The sequence below is a fragment of the Chiloscyllium plagiosum genome, unplaced genomic scaffold (assembly GCF_037043375.1).
Source record: "Chiloscyllium plagiosum isolate Xiang-an unplaced genomic scaffold, Cpla_swu_hap1 HiC_scaffold_18, whole genome shotgun sequence".
Lineage (NCBI taxonomy): Eukaryota > Metazoa > Chordata > Chondrichthyes > Orectolobiformes > Hemiscylliidae > Chiloscyllium > Chiloscyllium plagiosum.
Genome location: NW_028270156.1, coordinates 6,800,450 through 6,819,902, shown reverse-complemented (window position 1 = coordinate 6,819,902; position 19,453 = coordinate 6,800,450). Strand labels below are relative to the sequence as shown.

Genomic DNA, 19,453 nt, shown 5'->3' with positions numbered 1-19,453 from the left:
AGGACAGGATTCATAGAGAGAGCTCAGGCAGAGGGAGTGTGAGAAAAGGAAAGGATTCATAAAGAGAGCACAGTCAGAGGGAGGTGTGAGGATAGGACAGGATTCATAGAGAGAGCACAGTCAGAGGGGAGTGTGAGAAAAGGACAGGATTCATAAAGAGAGCACAGTCAGAGGGAGGTGTGAGGATAGGACAGGATTCTGGAGAGAGCACAGTCAGAGAAAGGTGTGAGGATCGGACAGGATTATTGGAGAGAGTACAGTCAGAGGGGAGTGTGAGTGTAGGACAGGATTCATGGAGAGAGCACAGTCAGAGCGGGGTGTGAGGTTAGGACAGGATTCATGGAGAGAGCACAGTCAGAGTGTGGGTGTGAAAATATGACAGGATTCATAGAGAGAGCACGGTCAGAGAGGGGTGTGAGAATAGGACAGGATTCATGGAGAGAGCACAGTTAGAGGGGAGTGTGAGGATAAGACAGGATTCATGGAGAGAGCACAGTCAGAGGGGGTGGTGAGGTTAGGGCAGGATTCATGGAGAGAGGACAGTCACAGTGGGGTGTGAGGATAGGACAGGATTCATGGAGAGAGCACAGTCACAGTGGGGTGTGAGGATAGGACAGGATTCATGGAGAGAGCACAGTCAGGGGGGGGGGTGAGGATAGGACAGGATTCATGGAGAGAGCACAGTCAGAGGGGGGTCTGAGGTTAGGACAGGATTCATGGAGTGAGCACAGTCAGAGGGGGGTGTGAGGATAGGACAGGATTCATACAGAGAGCACAGTCAGAGGGGAGTGTGAGGTTAGGACAGGATTCATGGAGAGAGCACAGTCAGAGCGGGGGTGTGAGGATAGGACAGGATTCATAGAGAGAGCTCAGTCAGAGGGGGGTGAGGATAGGACAGGATTCATGGAGAGAGCACAGTCAGAGGGGGGTGTGAGGATAAGACAGGATTCAGAGAGAGAGCACAGTCAGAAGGAGGTGTGAGGATAGGACAGGATTCATGGAGAGAGCACAGTCAGAGGGGGGTGTGAGGATAGGACAGGATTATGGAGAGAGCACAGTCAGAGGGTGGTGTGAGGGTAGGACAGAATACATGGAGAGAGCACAGTCAGAGGGGGTGTGAGGATAGGACAGGATTCATAGTGAGAGCACAGTCAGTGGGGCTGTGAGGAAAGGACAGGATTCATGGAGAGAGCACAGTCAGAGGGGGGTGTGATGAAAGGACAGGATTCATGGAGAGTGCACAGTCAGAGTTAGGTTGTGAGGACAGGACAGGATTCAAGAGACAGCACAGTCAGAGGAGGGTGTGAGAATAGGACAGGATTCATAGAGAGAGCACAGTTAGAGGGGGGGGGTGAGGGTAGGACCGAATTCATGGAGAGAGTACAGTCAGAGGGTGTGTGAGGTTAGGACAGGATTCATGGAGAGAGCACAGTCAGACAGGTGTGTGAGGATAGGACAGGATTCAAAGAGAGAGCACAGTCAGAGGGGGGTGTGAGGATAGGACAAGATTCATGAAGACCTCACAGTCAGAGTGGGGGTGTGAGGATAGGACAGGATTCATAGAGAGAGCACAGTCAGAGGGGAGTGTGAGGGTAGGACAGGATTCATGGAGAGAACACAGTCAGAGGGGGGTGTGAGGATAGGACAGGATTCATGGCGTGAGCACTGTCAGAGAGAGGAGTGAGGATAGGACAGGATTCATGGAGAGAGCACAGTCAGAGAGGGGTGTGAAGATAGGACAGGATTCATAGAGACAGCACAGTCAGAGGGGAGTGTGAGGATAGGACAGGATTCATAGAGAGAGCACAGTCAGAGAGGGGTGAGGATAGGACAGGATTCAAAGAGAGAGCACAGTCAGAGGGGGGTGTGAGGATAGGACAGGATTCATGAAGAGAGCACAGTCAGAGTGGGGGTGTGAGGATAGGACAGGATTCATGGAGAGAGCACAGTCAGAGGGGAGTGTGAGGGTAGGACAGGATTCATGGAGAGAGCACAGTCAGAGTGTGGGTGTGAAAATAGGACAGGATTCATAGAGAGAGCAGTCAGAGAGGGGTGTGAGGATAGGACAGGATTCATGGAGGGAGCACAGTCAGAGGGGGGTGTGAGGATAGGACAGGATTATGGAGAGAGCACAGTCAGAGGGTGGTGTGAGGATAGGACAGGATTCATAGTGAGAGCACAGTCAGTGGGGTGTGTGAGGATAGGACAGGATTCATACAGAGAGCACAGTCAGAGGGGAGTGTGAGGTTAGGGAAGGATTCATGGAGAGAGGACAGTCACAGTGGGGTGTGAGGATAGGACAGGATTCATGGAGAGAGCACAGTCAGAGGGTAGTGTGAGGATAGGACAGGATTCATGGAGAGAGCACAGTCAGAGGGGGGTGTGAGGATAGGACAGGATTCATGGAGAGTGCACAGTCAGAGAGGTGTGTGAGGATAGGACAGGATTCATGGAGAGAGCACAGTCAGAGGGGGGTGTGAGGATAAGACAGGATTCATAGAGAGTGCACAGTCAGAGGGGTGTGTGAGGATAGGACAGGATTCATAGAGAGAGCACAGTCAGAGGGGGGGTGTGAGTGTAGGACCGAAATCATGGAGAGAGTACAGTCAGAGGGTGTGTGAGGTTAGGACAGGATTCATGGAGAGAGCACAGTCAGAGAGGGGTGTGAAGATAGGACAGGATTCATACAGAGAGCACAGTCAGAAAGGTGTGTGAGGATAGGACAGGATTCAAAGAGAGAGCACAGTCAGAGGGGGGTGTGAGGATAGGACAAGATTCATAGAGAGAGCACAGTCACAGTGGGGTGTGAGGATAGGACAGGATTCATGGAGAGAGCACACTCAGAGGGGGGTGTGAGGATAAGACAGGATTCATAGAGAGTGCACAGTCAGAGGGGTGTGTGAGGATAGGACAGGATTCATAGAGAGAGCACAGTCAGAGGGGGGGTGTGAGTGTAGGACCGAATTCATGGAGAGAGTACAGTCAGAGGGTGTGTGAGGTTAGGACAGGATTCATGGAGAGAGCACAGTCAGAGAGGGGTGTGAAGATAGGACAGGATTCATAGAGAGAGCACAGTCAGAAAGGTGTGTGAGGATAGGACAGGATTCAAAGAGAGAGCACAGTCAGAGGGGGGTGTGAGGATAGGACAAGATTCATGAAGACCTCACAGTCAGAGTGGGGGTGTGAGGATAGGACAGGATTCATAGAGAGAGCACAGTCACAGTGGGGTGTGAGGATAGGACAGGATTCATGGAGAGAGCACAGTCAGAGAGGGGTGAGGATAGGACAGGATTCAAAGAGAGAGCACAGTCAGAGGGGGGTGTGAGGATAGGACAGGATTCATGAAGAGTGCACAGTCAGAGAGGTGTGTGAGGATAGGACAGGATTCATGGAGAGAGCACAGTCAGAGGGGGGTGTGAGGATAGGACAGGATTCATGGAGAGTGCACAGTCAGAGAGGTGTGTGAGGATAGGACAGGATTCATGGAGAGAGCACAGTCAGAGGGGGGTGTGAGGATAAGACAGGATTCATAGAGAGTGCACAGTCAGAGGGGTGTGTGAGGATAGGACAGGATTCATAGAGAGAGCACAGTCAGAGGGGGGGTGTGAGTGTAGGACCGAAATCATGGAGAGAGTACAGTCAGAGGGTGTGTGAGGTTAGGACAGGATTCATGGAGAGAGCACAGTCAGAGAGGGGTGTGAAGATAGGACAGGATTCATACAGAGAGCACAGTCAGAAAGGTGTGTGAGGATAGGACAGGATTCAAAGAGAGAGCACAGTCAGAGGGGGGTGTGAGGATAGGACAAGATTCATAGAGAGAGCACAGTCACAGTGGGGTGTGAGGATAGGACAGGATTCATGGAGAGAGCACAGTCAGAGGGGGGTGTGAGGATAAGACAGGATTCATAGAGAGTGCACAGTCAGAGGGGTGTGTGAGGATAGGACAGGATTCATAGAGAGAGCACAGTCAGAGGGGGGGTGTGAGTGTAGGACCGAATTCATGGAGAGAGTACAGTCAGAGGGTGTGTGAGGTTAGGACAGGATTCATGGAGAGAGCACAGTCAGAGAGGGGTGTGAAGATAGGACAGGATTCATAGAGAGAGCACAGTCAGAAAGGTGTGTGAGGATAGGACAGGATTCAAAGAGAGAGCACAGTCAGAGGGGGGTGTGAGGATAGGACAAGATTCATGAAGACCTCACAGTCAGAGTGGGGGTGTGAGGATAGGACAGGATTCATAGAGAGAGCACAGTCACAGTGGGGTGTGAGGATAGGACAGGATTCATGGAGAGAGCACAGTCAGAGAGGGGTGAGGATAGGACAGGATTCAAAGAGAGAGCACAGTCAGAGGGGGGTGTGAGGATAGGACAGGATTCATGAAGAGAGCACAGTCAGAGTGGGGGTGTGAGGATAGGACAGGGTTCATGGAGAGAGCACAGTCAGAGGGGAGTGTGAGGGTAGGACAGGATTCATGGAGAGAGCACAGTCAGAGTGTGGGTGTGAAAATAGGACAGGATTCATAGAGAGAGCAGTCAGAGAGGGGTGTGAGGATAGGACAGGATTCATGGAGGGAGCACAGTCAGAGGGGGGTGTGAGGATAGGACAGGATTATGGAGAGAGCACAGTCAGAGGGTGGTGTGAGGATAGGACAGGATTCATAGTGAGAGCACAGTCAGTGGGGTGTGTGAGGATAGGACAGGATTCATACAGAGAGCACAGTCAGAGGGGAGTGTGAGGTTAGGGAAGGATTCATGGAGAGAGGACAGTCACAGTGGGGTGTGAGGATAGGACAGGATTCATGGAGAGAGCACAGTCAGAGGGTAGTGTGAGGATAGGACAGGATTCATGGAGAGAGCACAGTCAGAGGGGGGTGTGAGGATAGGACAGGATTCATGGAGAGTGCACAGTCAGAGAGGTGTGTGAGGATAGGACAGGATTCATGGAGAGAGCACAGTCAGAGGGGGGTGTGAGGATAAGACAGGATTCATAGAGAGTGCACAGTCAGAGGGGTGTGTGAGGATAGGACAGGATTCATAGAGAGAGCACAGTCAGAGGGGGGGTGTGAGTGTAGGACCGAAATCATGGAGAGAGTACAGTCAGAGGGTGTGTGAGGTTAGGACAGGATTCATGGAGAGAGCACAGTCAGAGAGGGGTGTGAAGATAGGACAGGATTCATAGAGAGAGCACAGTCAGAAAGGTGTGTGAGGATAGGACAGGATTCAAAGAGAGAGCACAGTCAGAGGGGGGTGTGAGGATAGGACAAGATTCATGAAGACCTCACAGTCAGAGTGGGGGTGTGAGGATAGGACAGGATTCATAGAGAGAGCACAGTCACAGTGGGGTGTGAGGATAGGACAGGATTCATGGAGAGAGCACAGTCAGAGGGGGGTGTGAGGATAAGACAGGATTCATAGAGAGTGCACAGTCAGAGGGGTGTGTGAGGATAGGACAGGATTCATAGAGAGAGCACAGTCAGAGGGGGGGTGTGAGTGTAGGACCGAATTCATGGAGAGAGTACAGTCAGAGGGTGTGTGAGGTTAGGACAGGATTCAAAGAGAGAGCACAGTCAGAGGGGGGTGTGAGGATAGGACAAGATTCATGAAGACCTCACAGTCAGAGTGGGGGTGTGAGGATAGGACAGGATTCATAGAGAGAGCACAGTCACAGTGGGGTGTGAGGATAGGACAGGATTCATGGAGAGAGCACAGTCAGAGGGGGGTGTGAGGATAGGACAGGATTCATGGAGAGAGCACAGTCAGAGGGGGGTGTGAGAATAGGACAGGATTCATGGAGAGTGCACAGTCAGAGGGGTGTGTGAGGATAGGACAGGATTCATGGAGAGAGCACAGTCAGAGGGGGGTGTGAGGATAAGACAGGATTCATAGAGAGTGCACAGTCAGAGGGGTGTGTGAGGATAGGACAGGATTCATGGAGAGAGCACAGTCAGAGCGGGGTGTGAGGTTAGGACAGGATTCATGGAGAGAGCACAGTCAGAGTGTGGGTGTGAAAATATGACAGGATTCATAGAGAGAGCACAGTCAGAGAGGGGTGTGAGAATAGGACAGGATTCATGGAGAGAGCATAGTCAGAGGGGGGTGTGAGGATAGGACAGGATTCATGGAGAGAGCACAGTCAGAGGGGGTGGTGAGGTTAGGGCAGGATTCATGGAGAGAGGACAGTCACAGTGGGGTGTGAGGATAGGACAGGATTCATGGAGAGAGCACAGTCAGAGGGGGGTGTGAGGATAGGACAGGATTCATGGAGAGAGCACAGTCAGGGGGGGCGGGGTGAGGATAGGACAGGATTCATGGAGAGAGCACAGTCAGAGGGGGGTCTGAGGTTAGGACAGGATTCATGGAGTGAGCACAGTCAGAGGGGGGTGTGAGGATAGGACAGGATTCATACAGAGAGCACAGTCAGAGGGGAGTGTGAGGTTAGGGCAGGATTCATGGAGAGAGGACAGTCACAGTGGGGTGTGAGGATAGGACAGGATTCATAAAGAGAGCACAGTCAGAGGGGGGTGTGAGGATAGGACAGGATTCATGGAGAGAGCACAGTCGGGGGGGGGATGTGAGGATAGGACAGGATTCATAGAGAGAGCACAGTCAGAGTGTGGGTGTGAGGATCGGACAGGATTCATGGAGAGAGCACAGTCAGACGGGTGTGAGAATAGGACAGGATTCATAGAGAGTGCACAGTCAGAATGTGGGTGTGAGGATAGGACACGATTCATGGAGAGAGCACAGTCAGAGGAGGGTGTGAGGATAGGACAGGATTCATGGAGAGAGCACAGTCAGAGGGGAGTGTGAGGATAGGACAGGATTCATGGAGAGAGCACAGTCAGAGGGGGATGTGAGGATAGGACAGGATTCATAGAGAGAGCACAGTCAGAGTGGGGGTGTGAGGATAGGACGGATTATTGGAGAGAGCACAGTCAGAGGGGAGTGTGAGGATAGGACAGGATTCATGGAGATAGCACAGTCAGAGGGGGATGTGAGGATAGGACAGGATTCATAGAGAGAGCACAGTCAGAGTGGGGGTGTGAGGATAGGACGGATTATTGGAGAGAGCACAGTCAGAGGGGAGTGTGAGGATAGGACAGGATTCATGGAGAGAGCACAGTCAGAGGGGGATGTGAGGATAGGACAGGATTCATAGAGAGAGCACAGTCAGAGTGGGGGTGTGAGGATAGGACGGATTATTGGAGAGAGCACAGTCAGAGGGGAGTGTGAGGATAGGACAGGATTCATGGAGATAGCACAGTCAGAGGGGGATGTGAGGATAGGACAGGATTCATAGAGAGAGCACAGTCAGAGTGTGGGTGTGAGGATCGGACAGGATTCATGGAGAGAGCACAGTCAGACGGGTGTGAGAATAGGACAGGATTCATAGAGAGTGCACAGTCAGAATGTGGGTGTGAGGATAGGACAGGATTCATGGAGAGAGCACAGTCAGAGGGGGGTGTGAGGATAGGACAGGATTCATGGAGAGAGCACAGTCAGAGGGGAGTGTGAGGATAGGACAGGATTATTGGAGAGAGCACAGTCAGAGGGGAGTGTGAGGATAGGACAGGATTCATGGAGATAGCACAGTCAGAGGGGGATGTGAGGATAGGACAGGATTCATAGAGAGAGCACAGTCAGAGTGGGGGTGTGAGGATAGGACGGATTATTGGAGAGAGCACAGTCAGAGGGGAGTGTGAGGATAGGACAGGATTCATGGAGATAGCACAGTCAGAGGGGGGGTGTGTGGATAGGACAGGATTCATGGAGAGCGCACAGTCAGAGGGGAGTGTGAGGATAGGACAGGATTCATAGAGAGAGCACAGTCAGAGTGGGAGTGTGAGGATAGGACGGATTATTGGAGAGAGCAGTCAGAGGGGAGTGTGAGGATAGGACAGGATTCATGGAGATAGCACAGTCAGAGGGGGATGTGAGGATAGGACAGGATTCATGGAGAGCGCACAGTCAGAGGGGAGTGTGAGGATAGGACAGGATTCATAGAGAGAGCACAGTCAGAGGGGGGTGTGAGGATAGGACAGGAAGAAGTTGCATGAGGTGGGCACCAGGAACCTCAGAAGGAAATTAAAGATGAGCAAAATGATTTTAAAATTTATCTCCTGAGAGACAGGGTGCCAGTAAGAATCATTAAGACAGCAATAAAAACCAAAATTCCTGCAGATGCAGTCAATCCGAAACAAAAACAGAGATTGCAGGAAAAGCTCAGGAGATCTGGCATCACCTGTGGAGAGAAATCAGAGTTAATATTTTGGGTCTTGTGACCCTTCCTCAGAGGAACTGGAACCGAAATGTGAACTCTGATTTCTCTTCACAGATGCTGCTCGACCTGCTGAGCTTTTCCAGCAATCACTGGATCAGTTAACAGTCAATCACATTGCTCTGGGCTGGAGTCACATGTAGGCCAGACCATGTAGGGATGGCATTTCCTTCTTGACAGGACATTAGTGAGCCAGATGGATTTTTATATGGTCACCCAATAGGTGACCCAGGGATGTTGGGCAAGTGGAACATGACAGTAGAATGGATGTGACCAGCTGTGTTTGAGACAAAAGGTGGAATTTATGGAGGGTGAAGGAAGGTCAGCAAGAAGGCTCTGGAATAATTGAAGCTGGAGATGATAAATGGAATGATATGGGTTTCAGTTCCTAATGGTCCATCTCTAACTCAGACCCTCTGAACTGAAGGATCAGCTCAAACATGACATGGGGTGGGGCACAGTTTTCTCCAGTCTGATGATTTCGGCAGGTGGGCTGAAACAAACTATAGCAGATAGTGGAATTTGGACTCAGTAAAAATCTGGAATGAGAAGCTAACCTATTGGGTGACCATGTAAAAATCCATCTGGCTCACTAATGTCCTTTCAAGAAGGAAATGCCATCCTTACTTGGTCAGGCCTACATGTGACTCCAGCCAATAGCAATGTGATTGACTGTGATAAGAACCTTTCCCTTCGTTGGAGGGATCAGTGAACATGGAGCATAGACTTAAGGTAAAGATCAGGAGGTTTACAGGGATGTGGGGAAAAAGAAATTCACCCAGAGAATGGTGGGAATCTGGAACTTATTGTCTGTAAGGATGGTTGTGACAAGCCCTCAGAAGTATTTATCATTGCACTTGCTGTGTCAAGGAATATAGGGCTATGGACGAAGTTCTGAAAAATACTTGTGAAGGACAGAAAAATGCAGGGCTATGGAGAAAGAGCATTTGGAGACCTCTTTCAGAATTCAGTTATTCAATTAAATAATTCAAAGGTCATGTGGGAGCTGCAAGGTGCTATCAATAAAATGGTGGCACTCAGGCAAAGAAACGTATTTAATGAAACTAAGTGTTACTACGTGTAAAAATGATAACATATTGTTCGCAAACATCGCGAGTATAGTAACTGGACTGTATTTTGTAGAAATCTGGGTCATGTGGAATTGTAAGAAAACCCCTGACTGAAACATCGATTCTCTTACTCCTCTGATGCTGCCTGACTTGCTGTGTTTTTTCCAGTGCCACAATTCACCAACTCAAGCGAATTTGGATTTCAGGTTTGCAAACCATTAACAGAATCTCAAGTGGATAGCACGCCAATGGAATAGTGGTTTTATAGCAAGGGATATGGAATATAAATTTCAAAGTAATGGAGAAACTACGTAAAACCTCAGCTAGATCACAGGTGTAATATTACAAGCAGCTTTGCTTTTCACAAAAGAAATGATAATAGAAGCAATAAAGAGGGCAGGGTGTCAATCACCAGGATAGGCTGGTGTTAAGAAATATAAAACACACCTTAAAAAGGTTGCTGAAATAGAGAAGTGTGTGGGGTGTTTAAAATTATTAATGGATGGGACAGAGCAGGCAGAAACAGTTCCCAGTGACTGAATGGCCTGGAATAAGGAGACCTAGGTACAAGATTAAGTGGAAAAGCATTATGACAGTGAAAAGGGTAAACCGTTGCTTTTCCAGAGAGCACAGTCAAACGAGTCACCGTGAGAACACAGAAGGACAGGTTAAATCAGTGGTTCAAGAAAAGAGGAATAAAGAAACGTGGGAAGAGGACAATCGCATGTAAGTTAGATACAGTTCTTAGGGCTAAAGGGATGAAGGAACCCTGGGAGAAAGTGGAAACAGGGTACTGAACTTGGACAAACACTCTGACCACATCGAAGGGGAAATAGGCACTAAGGGCTGAAAGGGCTACTTCTGCTTCTACTTTCTATGTTTTCATCATAACTTCTGCTCATGTATAGATTAAGGACCAATCCAGTTATTTTGAGCAGATTCCAAGCTGCAATTTTTATGTAATTCTCGACAAAACATTTCCTCAATTCTGTGTAATAGTTGTTACTGGCACTGATCCCCAAGGAGGGTACCTCTGCTCACTGCAAATGTCCAATTAGAGTGATTAGTTTCTTATCTGTGGCTATCCTGTTTCCTTTAAACCAGCATATTTACTGTCCAATTTACAACTTCCGACCTCATCCCAAGAGCTTTCCTGTTAGCCATAAGTCTTTTATGAAGGGTATTCATTATCAAATCCCCTCTGAGAGCTCAAATGTATAACATCACTGTCTTAACCTCATTGTCAAATCAATTATGCTTCAAAAGGAATTCGAGCAAATTTGTCAGATAGAAGTGGATTTCTGACTCCTGTCTTTACAAATAGCATATTTAGGAATAAAACCTGAAACAGTTATAACTTGCTGAATATTTCTGCCTACGTTTCCCATTAAGTTTCCGCAGCTCGAGGGTCACAACTCTTGATGACTCACTGGCATTTCGGGTCATGTGATTTGAACCTTACAATTCAGGAAGCACCAACTGTGATCCCACAGCTGTGCTGAATTACTCAGGTTTTGCAAGGCTACCAGTGTCGGGTAATGCTGACGGCCCTAATATGAGAAAGGGTCTGTGTAGCGGCTGGAGTTCTTGTCTAAGTGATCACAATCCATTGATCCCACCTGCAATGGCTGACTCTCAGAGTTACATTAACATTTTACTGGGCAAGAACTGAATGGCTTTATGTAGATGAAACCAGGAAATTACATTTTTAACATTTGTTTTTATTCCTTTGTGGAATGTAGGTGTCAGCGATTGAGCCAGGATTTATTGCCCAACCCTAACTGCCCTGAGAGTCAACCCCATTGCTGTGGGTCTGGAGTCACATATAGGCCGGACCAGGTAAGGACGGCAGATTTTCTTCCCTAAAGGGCATTAGTGATCCAAATGGGTTTTAGAGATGACCAGCCCAACTGTCACCATTAGGTCAGCTGTTCTTTTAGTCCAGATTTTTCCTGAATTCAGACTTCACCATGTGTCATGGTGGGATGTGAACCCATGTCCCATCAGATTCGGATTCTGGATTACTAATGCAGGGACATTACTATGACACATCACTTCCCAATGGCCCAATAAGCCAGCAAAACTAAATTCAAACAGCTGGAGGTTCCTCTGGTGGCATCACCATTGCTCTCTTCAGTTACCAACCCATGAGAGCGTAACAAGGAGGGGGTGAGGGATTCAATAAAGAGAGGTCATGTATTCAAGGTGAGAGGTGAAATGTTTAAGGGGGATACATGCGGAAAGTACTTTACACAGAGGGTGGTAGGTGCCTGGAACATGTTGCAAGCAGAGGCAGTGGAGGCAGGCATGGTAGATTCACTTAAGGTGCATCTGGACAGATGCATGAGTAGGTGGGGAGCAGAGGGATACAGATCCTTAGGAATTGGGCGATAGGTTTAGACAGTGGATTTGGATCAGCTCAGGTTTGGAGGGCTGAAGGGCCTGGTCGTGGGCTGTAAATTTTCTTTGTTCTTTGTACTGGTGACTTTAGACCTGTATGTGCAGGCTCACGGTTGTGCTTGGTACAGTTCAGCACTTGGGTTATTGCCTTCAGCATGTGATCTTGCCATCAATTTTAAACTATACCATCAGCTTACAAACAATTTGATTAATGTGAATTTGCTTTAGAAGAAGAATATCTGGACTACAACCATTAATTACAGTTAATCCTTCCCGAAAGGCATTATGGGTTTACGTACAGCACATGGGAAATGTGGAATTATCGAGATAGAGTTGGGACCGGGTCTGCTGGGATACTCTTCAGAGGGTTGGTGCAGACTTGATGGGCTGAATAGACTCTTTCTGCACTGTAGGGATTCTAACTTACAAGGCAAGAGTACACAATCTAGGATTGTAATATTTGGAATTTAGGTAGTTGAGGGACAACATAATAAATATATGAAGATGTAATGAGGGTGGAGAGAGAAAAGTTTGTCCCTCTGGTCTGTGAGTCTATGACTTGGGGAACAGCCTAAAAATAAGCCTTTCAGGAGTGAAATTAAGAAGCACATTTACACACTAAAGAGTAAAAGGAGTTTGGTATCCTCTTCTGCAAATAGCGATTGATGGGGTCAGTTGTAAATTTTAAAACTAAAATTAGTAATTATTTTGTTACCAAAGGTGACAAGGGGCATGACATATGAAGTTAAGACACAATCAGTCATTATCTCAGTGAATGGCCAAACAGGTTTAGAGACTCACTCACCTTCCCCTGCATTGCAATGTATCCTTTTTTTAAATTCACTCATGGGATGTGAGTATCACTGGCTGGAACAGCATTCATTGCCCAGTGAGTCAACCACATTGCTGTGGGTCTGGAGTCCAGATGTAGACAAGACCAGGCAAGGATGGCAGTTTCCTTCCCTAAAATCATTAGTGAACCAGATGGGCATTTTCCCCAATCAATCTATAATGGTTTCACGGTCATCATTAGAACTCGTAATTCTAGATTATCATTATTACTGTTATTGAATTCAAACTCTACTCTCTGCCATTGTGGGACTTGAACCTCGCCCCCCCCCCCTGAACATTCTCTAGGCCTCTCAATTAATAACCTAGTGATGATACCACTAGGCTATCACCTACAGCCCATGGTTGCATGTCCTCAGCAAGATCTTTGAAGGAACAGTTTAAATTCCAAACTGGATGCTGCTAGGGGGTAAAATGAACATTTCTAAGGACTTTTCACCCTGAAGTGCTGCAGTAATGTGCAAGCACGTGTCTCTGCTGAATCAACTTCACGATCCACTGCTCCTGAGTCAGATGCAAAGCATTGCAAAGACAGGCAAGTTTATATTCCCATGACCTGAAAAGCCAATTCAGAGCAATAAAAATTTACTTTAATTGGACACCTTGCGTTCAAACTTTCTGTGAGCTGCTGATTTAATCATTGCCTTTACTGTTGATTAACTAGCAACAAAGGTGAAATAAGGCACAGAACCATTAATTCACACCAGTCAGCTATTAAAGTTCCTATATCGCTGGGTGATATTTAACTTTTTCAATGAACGATCGAATAAACTCTCAATTTGTTGAGGGATATGGGAACTGAAAATGTGCAACAGATTAGAAACTTCGAGATTAAATAAAGAAAATAAGAAAATGCAAAATTCTGATTAGAAGAAGTGTAGATCTTTTCTTTACTTTTTCATAGGATGTGGGTGCCACTGGCTGGATCAGTGCTTGTTGCACTTTCGTAATGGCTCTTAAAAGGTGGTGAGCTGCCATCTTAAACTGCTGTAGTCTATGGGATATGGGGACACCCAGAATACTGTACTGTGAGGGGTGGGGGGTTCCAGAATGTCATGAATGCTCAGGAAGAAGCAGGAATAAAATGTAGTGGTCTCCATTTGTAAACTGGAATGATTTGTTGAACTAGCTCTTCTTGAAAAGAATCATCATTGTCAGATTAAGAAAAGGGAAATCAGCCTCTGGTTATACACATCAAAAGTGACCTTCTTACAGTGTTCTTAAACAATGAGCATTTTCCAAGTAGCTCTCCCAAAAATTTTATCTCTGAACTACTGAGTCATTCAGCAGTTAATCTTACTAATAATGTATGATAACAATTTCTGTGAGCTAAAGTTACAAGCCATTGCTAGGATACATCAGCTTGTACAGATTTCACAGAATCAGCAGTTCATCTGTCAAGGCTTTTTTATGTTGCTAAAATTCTTGAACATAAGCCAAGAGATAGTACAAAAGTGTTGCCAAATAAAACATCACAAGGATGATTGCACTTTATACAAACTACCATTAGGTGGCGTGTTATTCAACAGCAAACTTGATGGAGTTTTCAAGTAAATCAGAGAAGTATGATTTATTCACACAACACATCAAAGATTCCTGTAAACTGCTTCACAATCTGACACTGAAACACTGTTTGCTCATCACCTACAAAGATACTTATGCTCTACCTCCGCTGTTCAAATATTTTACCTGACAGATGTATTAATGCATGGGAAAATGAAATTTATCTAGCATCTTTCATAGTCAGAATGCTTCCCGGCCAGTGAAGTTGCTGGTCAGGGAACACAGTTGAAATGGCATGCAACAGGAAGCTCTGGGTCCTCAGGAAGATCAGTGTGTTACAACACATCATCCTGTTCCCTGGCCACCATCTCCGTCTCAGGCTTGCTGCAGTGCTCCAGCCAAGCTCAACACAAGCTGGAAGAACAATATCTCATTTTCCACTGGGGGACCCTGCAGCCTTCTGGTCTCAATATCAAGTTCAATAATTTTAGGGTCTTGGCACCTTCTCCCATGTCCTTACCCTAAACCTCGCACTCCAGGCCTTGTCATCACATGGGCTGCTACAAGAAAGAACCCATTGTCAGCCACTAATGGTCCCCATTAGCAGCTAATGATTTCCCCAGGCTGACCTTCATCCATTCCTTTGTCAGGCCAATGCTGTTTTTTTCTCTCTCTCTCTGTCTGTCTCTCTCTTGAGGCTCCATCTCCGCATTTTTAATTGGTTCATGAGATGTGGGGGTCAACATTTATTATTCGTGGGTCTGGGTGGGTTGCTTTTCAGAATGATCAGCGCAGATGATAGGCTGGATGGGGCTGTTTCACACTGTAAGGATTCTGTGATTCACATTGCTGTGGGTCTGGAGTCACATGTAGAGCAGACCAGGTAAGGTATTTCCTTCCCTGAAGAACATTTGTGATCCAGATGGGTTTTTGTTTTACTGAAAATTGACAGTGATTCCATGGTCACCAGTAGGCTAGCCATTTATTAAAATTCCACAGATTCACTGAGTTCAGCTTTCACCATCTGCTATGCTGGGATTCAAACCCACGCCCCATCCCCACAGCATTATCCTGCAGTCCTAGATTACTCGTCCAGTGACAACTTTACTATAGCAGCATCACCTCCTTTAAGGCAGTATCAGATGCTGAAGTCAGCGTAGGTCATTGAGCACAGGGTGAACGGGACTTGATGCAAACAACATTGGGAACAATCAACAGTGTGTCCATCGAGTTCAAAAGGGAATTGAACTTGGAGGTGCTGAAGACATGTTTCAGAAGCTCAATTTGAGATCAAATTGGACATCTTTTCATACCTTTTCTGAAAGAAGGTATCAACAGTACAGCATGAAACCAGTGTCTCATTTACATATTAAAGAGACTGTATGGTCAAAACCAAAAGTAAAATTGGAACTGACAATGTTTTGTTTCACATAAGAGTGCCATTAACTGAGTCCAACTGAGCCAAACTAACATGTTATTCTGAGGGATACAATAGAGAGATAAACAGGACAATGTCAATACAGGAAAACCGTCTTGTAAATACAGGAAACAATACAAAATCTACAGGAAAAAGGTCATAGTATGACCTTGGAACAATGTGTTATAAATATTGTGATGCTGCCACGGTGATTGCGCACATACAGGAAACAATCTAAACCAATATCTATTTTAAAGAATGACCTATTTATTTCAACAACTGTGGTGGCCTATTGGTACAATTAGGAGTAAGCCAGAGGCCTGGATAATATTCTGGTGAAATAGATTCAAATTCTGTCATAGTAGGCATTAGATTCAATTAATGTCAAAAATTAAAAAGCTAATCTAACGGTGATCAATGTAATTTAAGGAAAAAACATTATCAGAGTTTATTCCCACAGAATTAAGCAATCAGTGGTAAATGCACATCTATAGCTGTTCATAAAGCTTTGTCGGGGTCTTATTACATTTTGCAAATGGTTCAACACCCTCTCCAAGGGGGAGACTAACTGTGTGTGAACAGGGTAAGCAAAAGCAAACAATCAAGCTGAACAATGCCTACTGAGGCATATCGAGTTTAAAGTCAGGACATATAGTTTAGAATGTTTAATTCTAATGTAAACTCAGAGATGGAACATTAAAAAAAAAGAGAAATGAGAGTAAAAGGGGAGGAATGAAAAAGTAGTAACAAATGTAATTGTTTAAAACATTTTTAACCATAATCTAATGTGAAAGAACAAGACTCCACATTCTTAAAAGTAAATTTTCAGTGATGGCAAAATTGTTTGGCATTAATTAAGACTCATTTCTCATGCTTAAATGGAGCAATAAATCGGAACAAAGTCACATGTTTTGCATGTTTTATACTGATTCTCTCTCAAAATACTGATGATAAATAAACGTGAAGAATTACAGCAAATCAGACTACAGTTTTCTGATTTCGACATTTAACTGTGCATGTCAGGGAACTACAGACCGGTGACCCTGATGTTGGTGGTGGGCAAGTTGTTAGAGGGAATCCTGAGGGGCATGATTTAGATGTACTTAGAAAGGCAAGGACTGATTAGGGATAGTCAACATGGCTTTCTTCATGGGAAATCACGTCTCATGAAATTAATTGAGATTTTTGAAGAGGATTGATGACGGCAGAGTGATGGACCTGGTCTATATAGACTTCAGGGTAAAAACGAGGACTGCAGATGCTGGAAACCAGATTCTAGATTACAGTGGTGCTGGAATAGCACAGCAGCTCATGCAGCATCCGAGAAGCAGGAAAAGTGATGTTTCAGGCAAAAGCCCTTCATCACTCTAATCTATACAGACTTCAGTAAGGCATTCGACAAGGTTCCCCACGGGAGACTGGTTAGCAAGGTTAGAGCTCATGAAATGCAAGGAGAACTTGCCATTTGGATACAGAACTTGCTCATAGGTAGAAGACAGAGGGTGGTGGTGGAGGGTTGCTTTTCAGACCAGAGGCCTGTGACCAGTGGTGTGCCACAAGGATTGGTGCTGGGTCCACGACTTTTTGTCATTTATATAAATGATTTGGATGTGAACAAAAGAGGTACAGTTAGTAAGTTTGCAGATGACACCAAAATTGGAGGTGTAGTGGACAGTGAAGAAAGTTACCTCAGATTACAACAGGATCTAGATCAGATGGGCTGATGAGTGGCAGATGGAGTTTAATTTAGATAAATGTGAGGTGCTGCATTTTGGGAAACCAAATCTTAGCAGGACTTATACACTTAATGGTAAGGTCCTAGGGAGTGTTGCTGAACAAAGAGATCTTGGAGTGCAGGTTCATAGCTTGTTGAAAGTGGAGTCGCAGGTAGATAGGATAGTGAAGAAGGCGTTTGGTATGCTTTCCTTTATTGGTCAGAGTATTGAGTATAGGAGTTGGGAGGTCATGTTGCGGCTGTACAGGATGTTGGTTAGGCCACTTTTGGAATATTCCATGCAATTCTGGTCTCCTTCCTATCGGAAAGATATTGTGAAAACTTGAAATGGTTCAGAAAGTATTTACAAGGATGTTGCCAGGGTTGGAGGATTTGAGCGCTATAGGGACAGGCTGAATAGGCTGGGGCTGTTTCCCTGGAGGGTTGGAGGCTGAGCGGTGACCTTATAGATGTTTATAAAATCATGAATGGCACGGATAGGGTAAATGGACAAGGTCTTTTCCGTGAGGTGGGGGAGCCCAGAACTAGACAGCATAGGTTTAGGGTGAGAGGGGCAAGATTTAAAAGGGACCTAAGGGTCAACTTTTTCATACAGAGGTGCTGCATGTATGGAAAGAGCTGCCAGAGGAAGTGGTGGAGGCTAGTACTATTGCACATTTAAAAGGCATCTGGATGGGTGTATGAATAGGAAGGGTTTGGAGGGGTGCTAGCAAGTGGGACTAGATTAGGTTGGTTTATCTGGTTGGTATGGACGAGTTGGACCGAAGGGTCTGTTTCCGTGCTGTACATCTCTATGACTCTCTGAAGGTGCTGCCCAGTTCATGACGGTGATGAGCATTGACAAGTTCACTATGATTCTTCCTGCAAAATCCAGCCCTTATCTTTAGAAGCTAACAGAAACCTCAGTCTTCTCATTGAACGAAATCGCTGGCATTTTCTTACATAATAACTTTTCTTACATAATAATTAATGGTTCACTAATGCCCTTGAGGGAAGGAAAATGCCATCCTTACCTGGTCTGGCCTAGATGTGACTCCAGACCTAAAGCAACGTAGTGACTTTTAACTGTCCTCTGGGCAATTAGTGATGGGCAATAAATGCTGCCTCGCCAGCAATGTCCTCCTCCCATGAATGAATAAAACAGCAACTGCACTTTGAGGTGAACAAGGCATCTCAGGAATTCAGGTACAGAGTTGAATGAACTTTGTAACCTTTAACTTAAACCTAAAAGAATTTGCCTCCTGAGTCATTATGTGGAAAGACTTTGGCATTTAAAGATTAAATGCTATCAAACACAGAAATAAAACAAAGAACTGCAGATACTGAAATAAAAGCAGAGATTGCTGGAGAAACTCAGCAGGTCTGACAGCATTTGTGGAGAGAGAAACAAAGTTAATGTTTTGAGTCGAGTGACCCTTATTCAGAACTGATCAAATGCAACCTTTATTAAAAATAACCTTTTATTTTCAGATTGCTAAGTGAGAAGTTTAATCATTGTGTTGACATCAGGCTGAATTTTGTACTTAGTTCTGGAGAGTGGCACTCTCAAACTCACAACCTTCATAAATTATTCCCAATTACTTCCATGTACAGCTTAGAAAACGGGCGTGCAGCTCTTGCTATGGTCCAAACCACATCTTGGATATGCACTGTTTAAAAATAAAAGAGGTAGATTCAAACCAAAGAGGGGAACATTCTTCACTGAGTCCAACGTTGAGGGAGGGACGTTGAAGGGGTGGTGGGGGGAGGTGAGAGAGAGAGAGAGAGAGAGAGAAAGACAAAACCTGGGGGAGAAATGTTGCACAATCTCCTCCTCCTTAGCCCTGGAGTGGTTAACACCACACAACTTGCAGTGTTATAAATCCATTGTGCTGAGATCAGCAAAGCGCTTGAAGGCCAGGGAACTGAACATTACAGACAAAAGATCATTAACCTGTAAGTTAACTGTTTTTCTCTCTCCACATACACTGCCAAACCTGCTGAGCGTCTGCTTGCATTTTTTGCTTTATTTTACCCTTCTGCTCCCTGTAGTCGAAGCTTTTGATGGTTAAATCACTGGGGAAGCCAATAAAAATATGGCCTACATTTTTATATTCAGCTAAAGTTTACAGGAAATGTTCTACATTTCTATGCAGTTTGTTAAGGTTGCGAAATTCTCCTGTCAGAATTTGGCACAGCTCTCCTTGCTAATACTTTCACGGTTT

The 19,453-nt window shown here is 45.8% G+C and overlaps 1 protein-coding gene and 1 long non-coding RNA gene across 14 annotated transcripts in view; one reads left to right on the top strand and one right to left on the bottom strand.

Annotated features, from left to right (window-relative positions):
• Positions 1-19,453, bottom strand: part of nav2a (neuron navigator 2a) — a 1,144,654-nt gene that overhangs the window by 257,313 nt on the left and 867,888 nt on the right. The window lies entirely within an intron of this gene.
• LOC148146848 (uncharacterized) overlaps positions 19,066-19,453 on the top strand; it is a 32,533-nt gene continuing 32,145 nt past the window's right edge. Inside the window, exon 1 of the long non-coding RNA XR_015760091.1 lies at positions 19,066-19,184. This is a non-coding gene — a long non-coding RNA (uncharacterized LOC148146848). The remainder of the gene's footprint in view (positions 19,185-19,453) is intronic.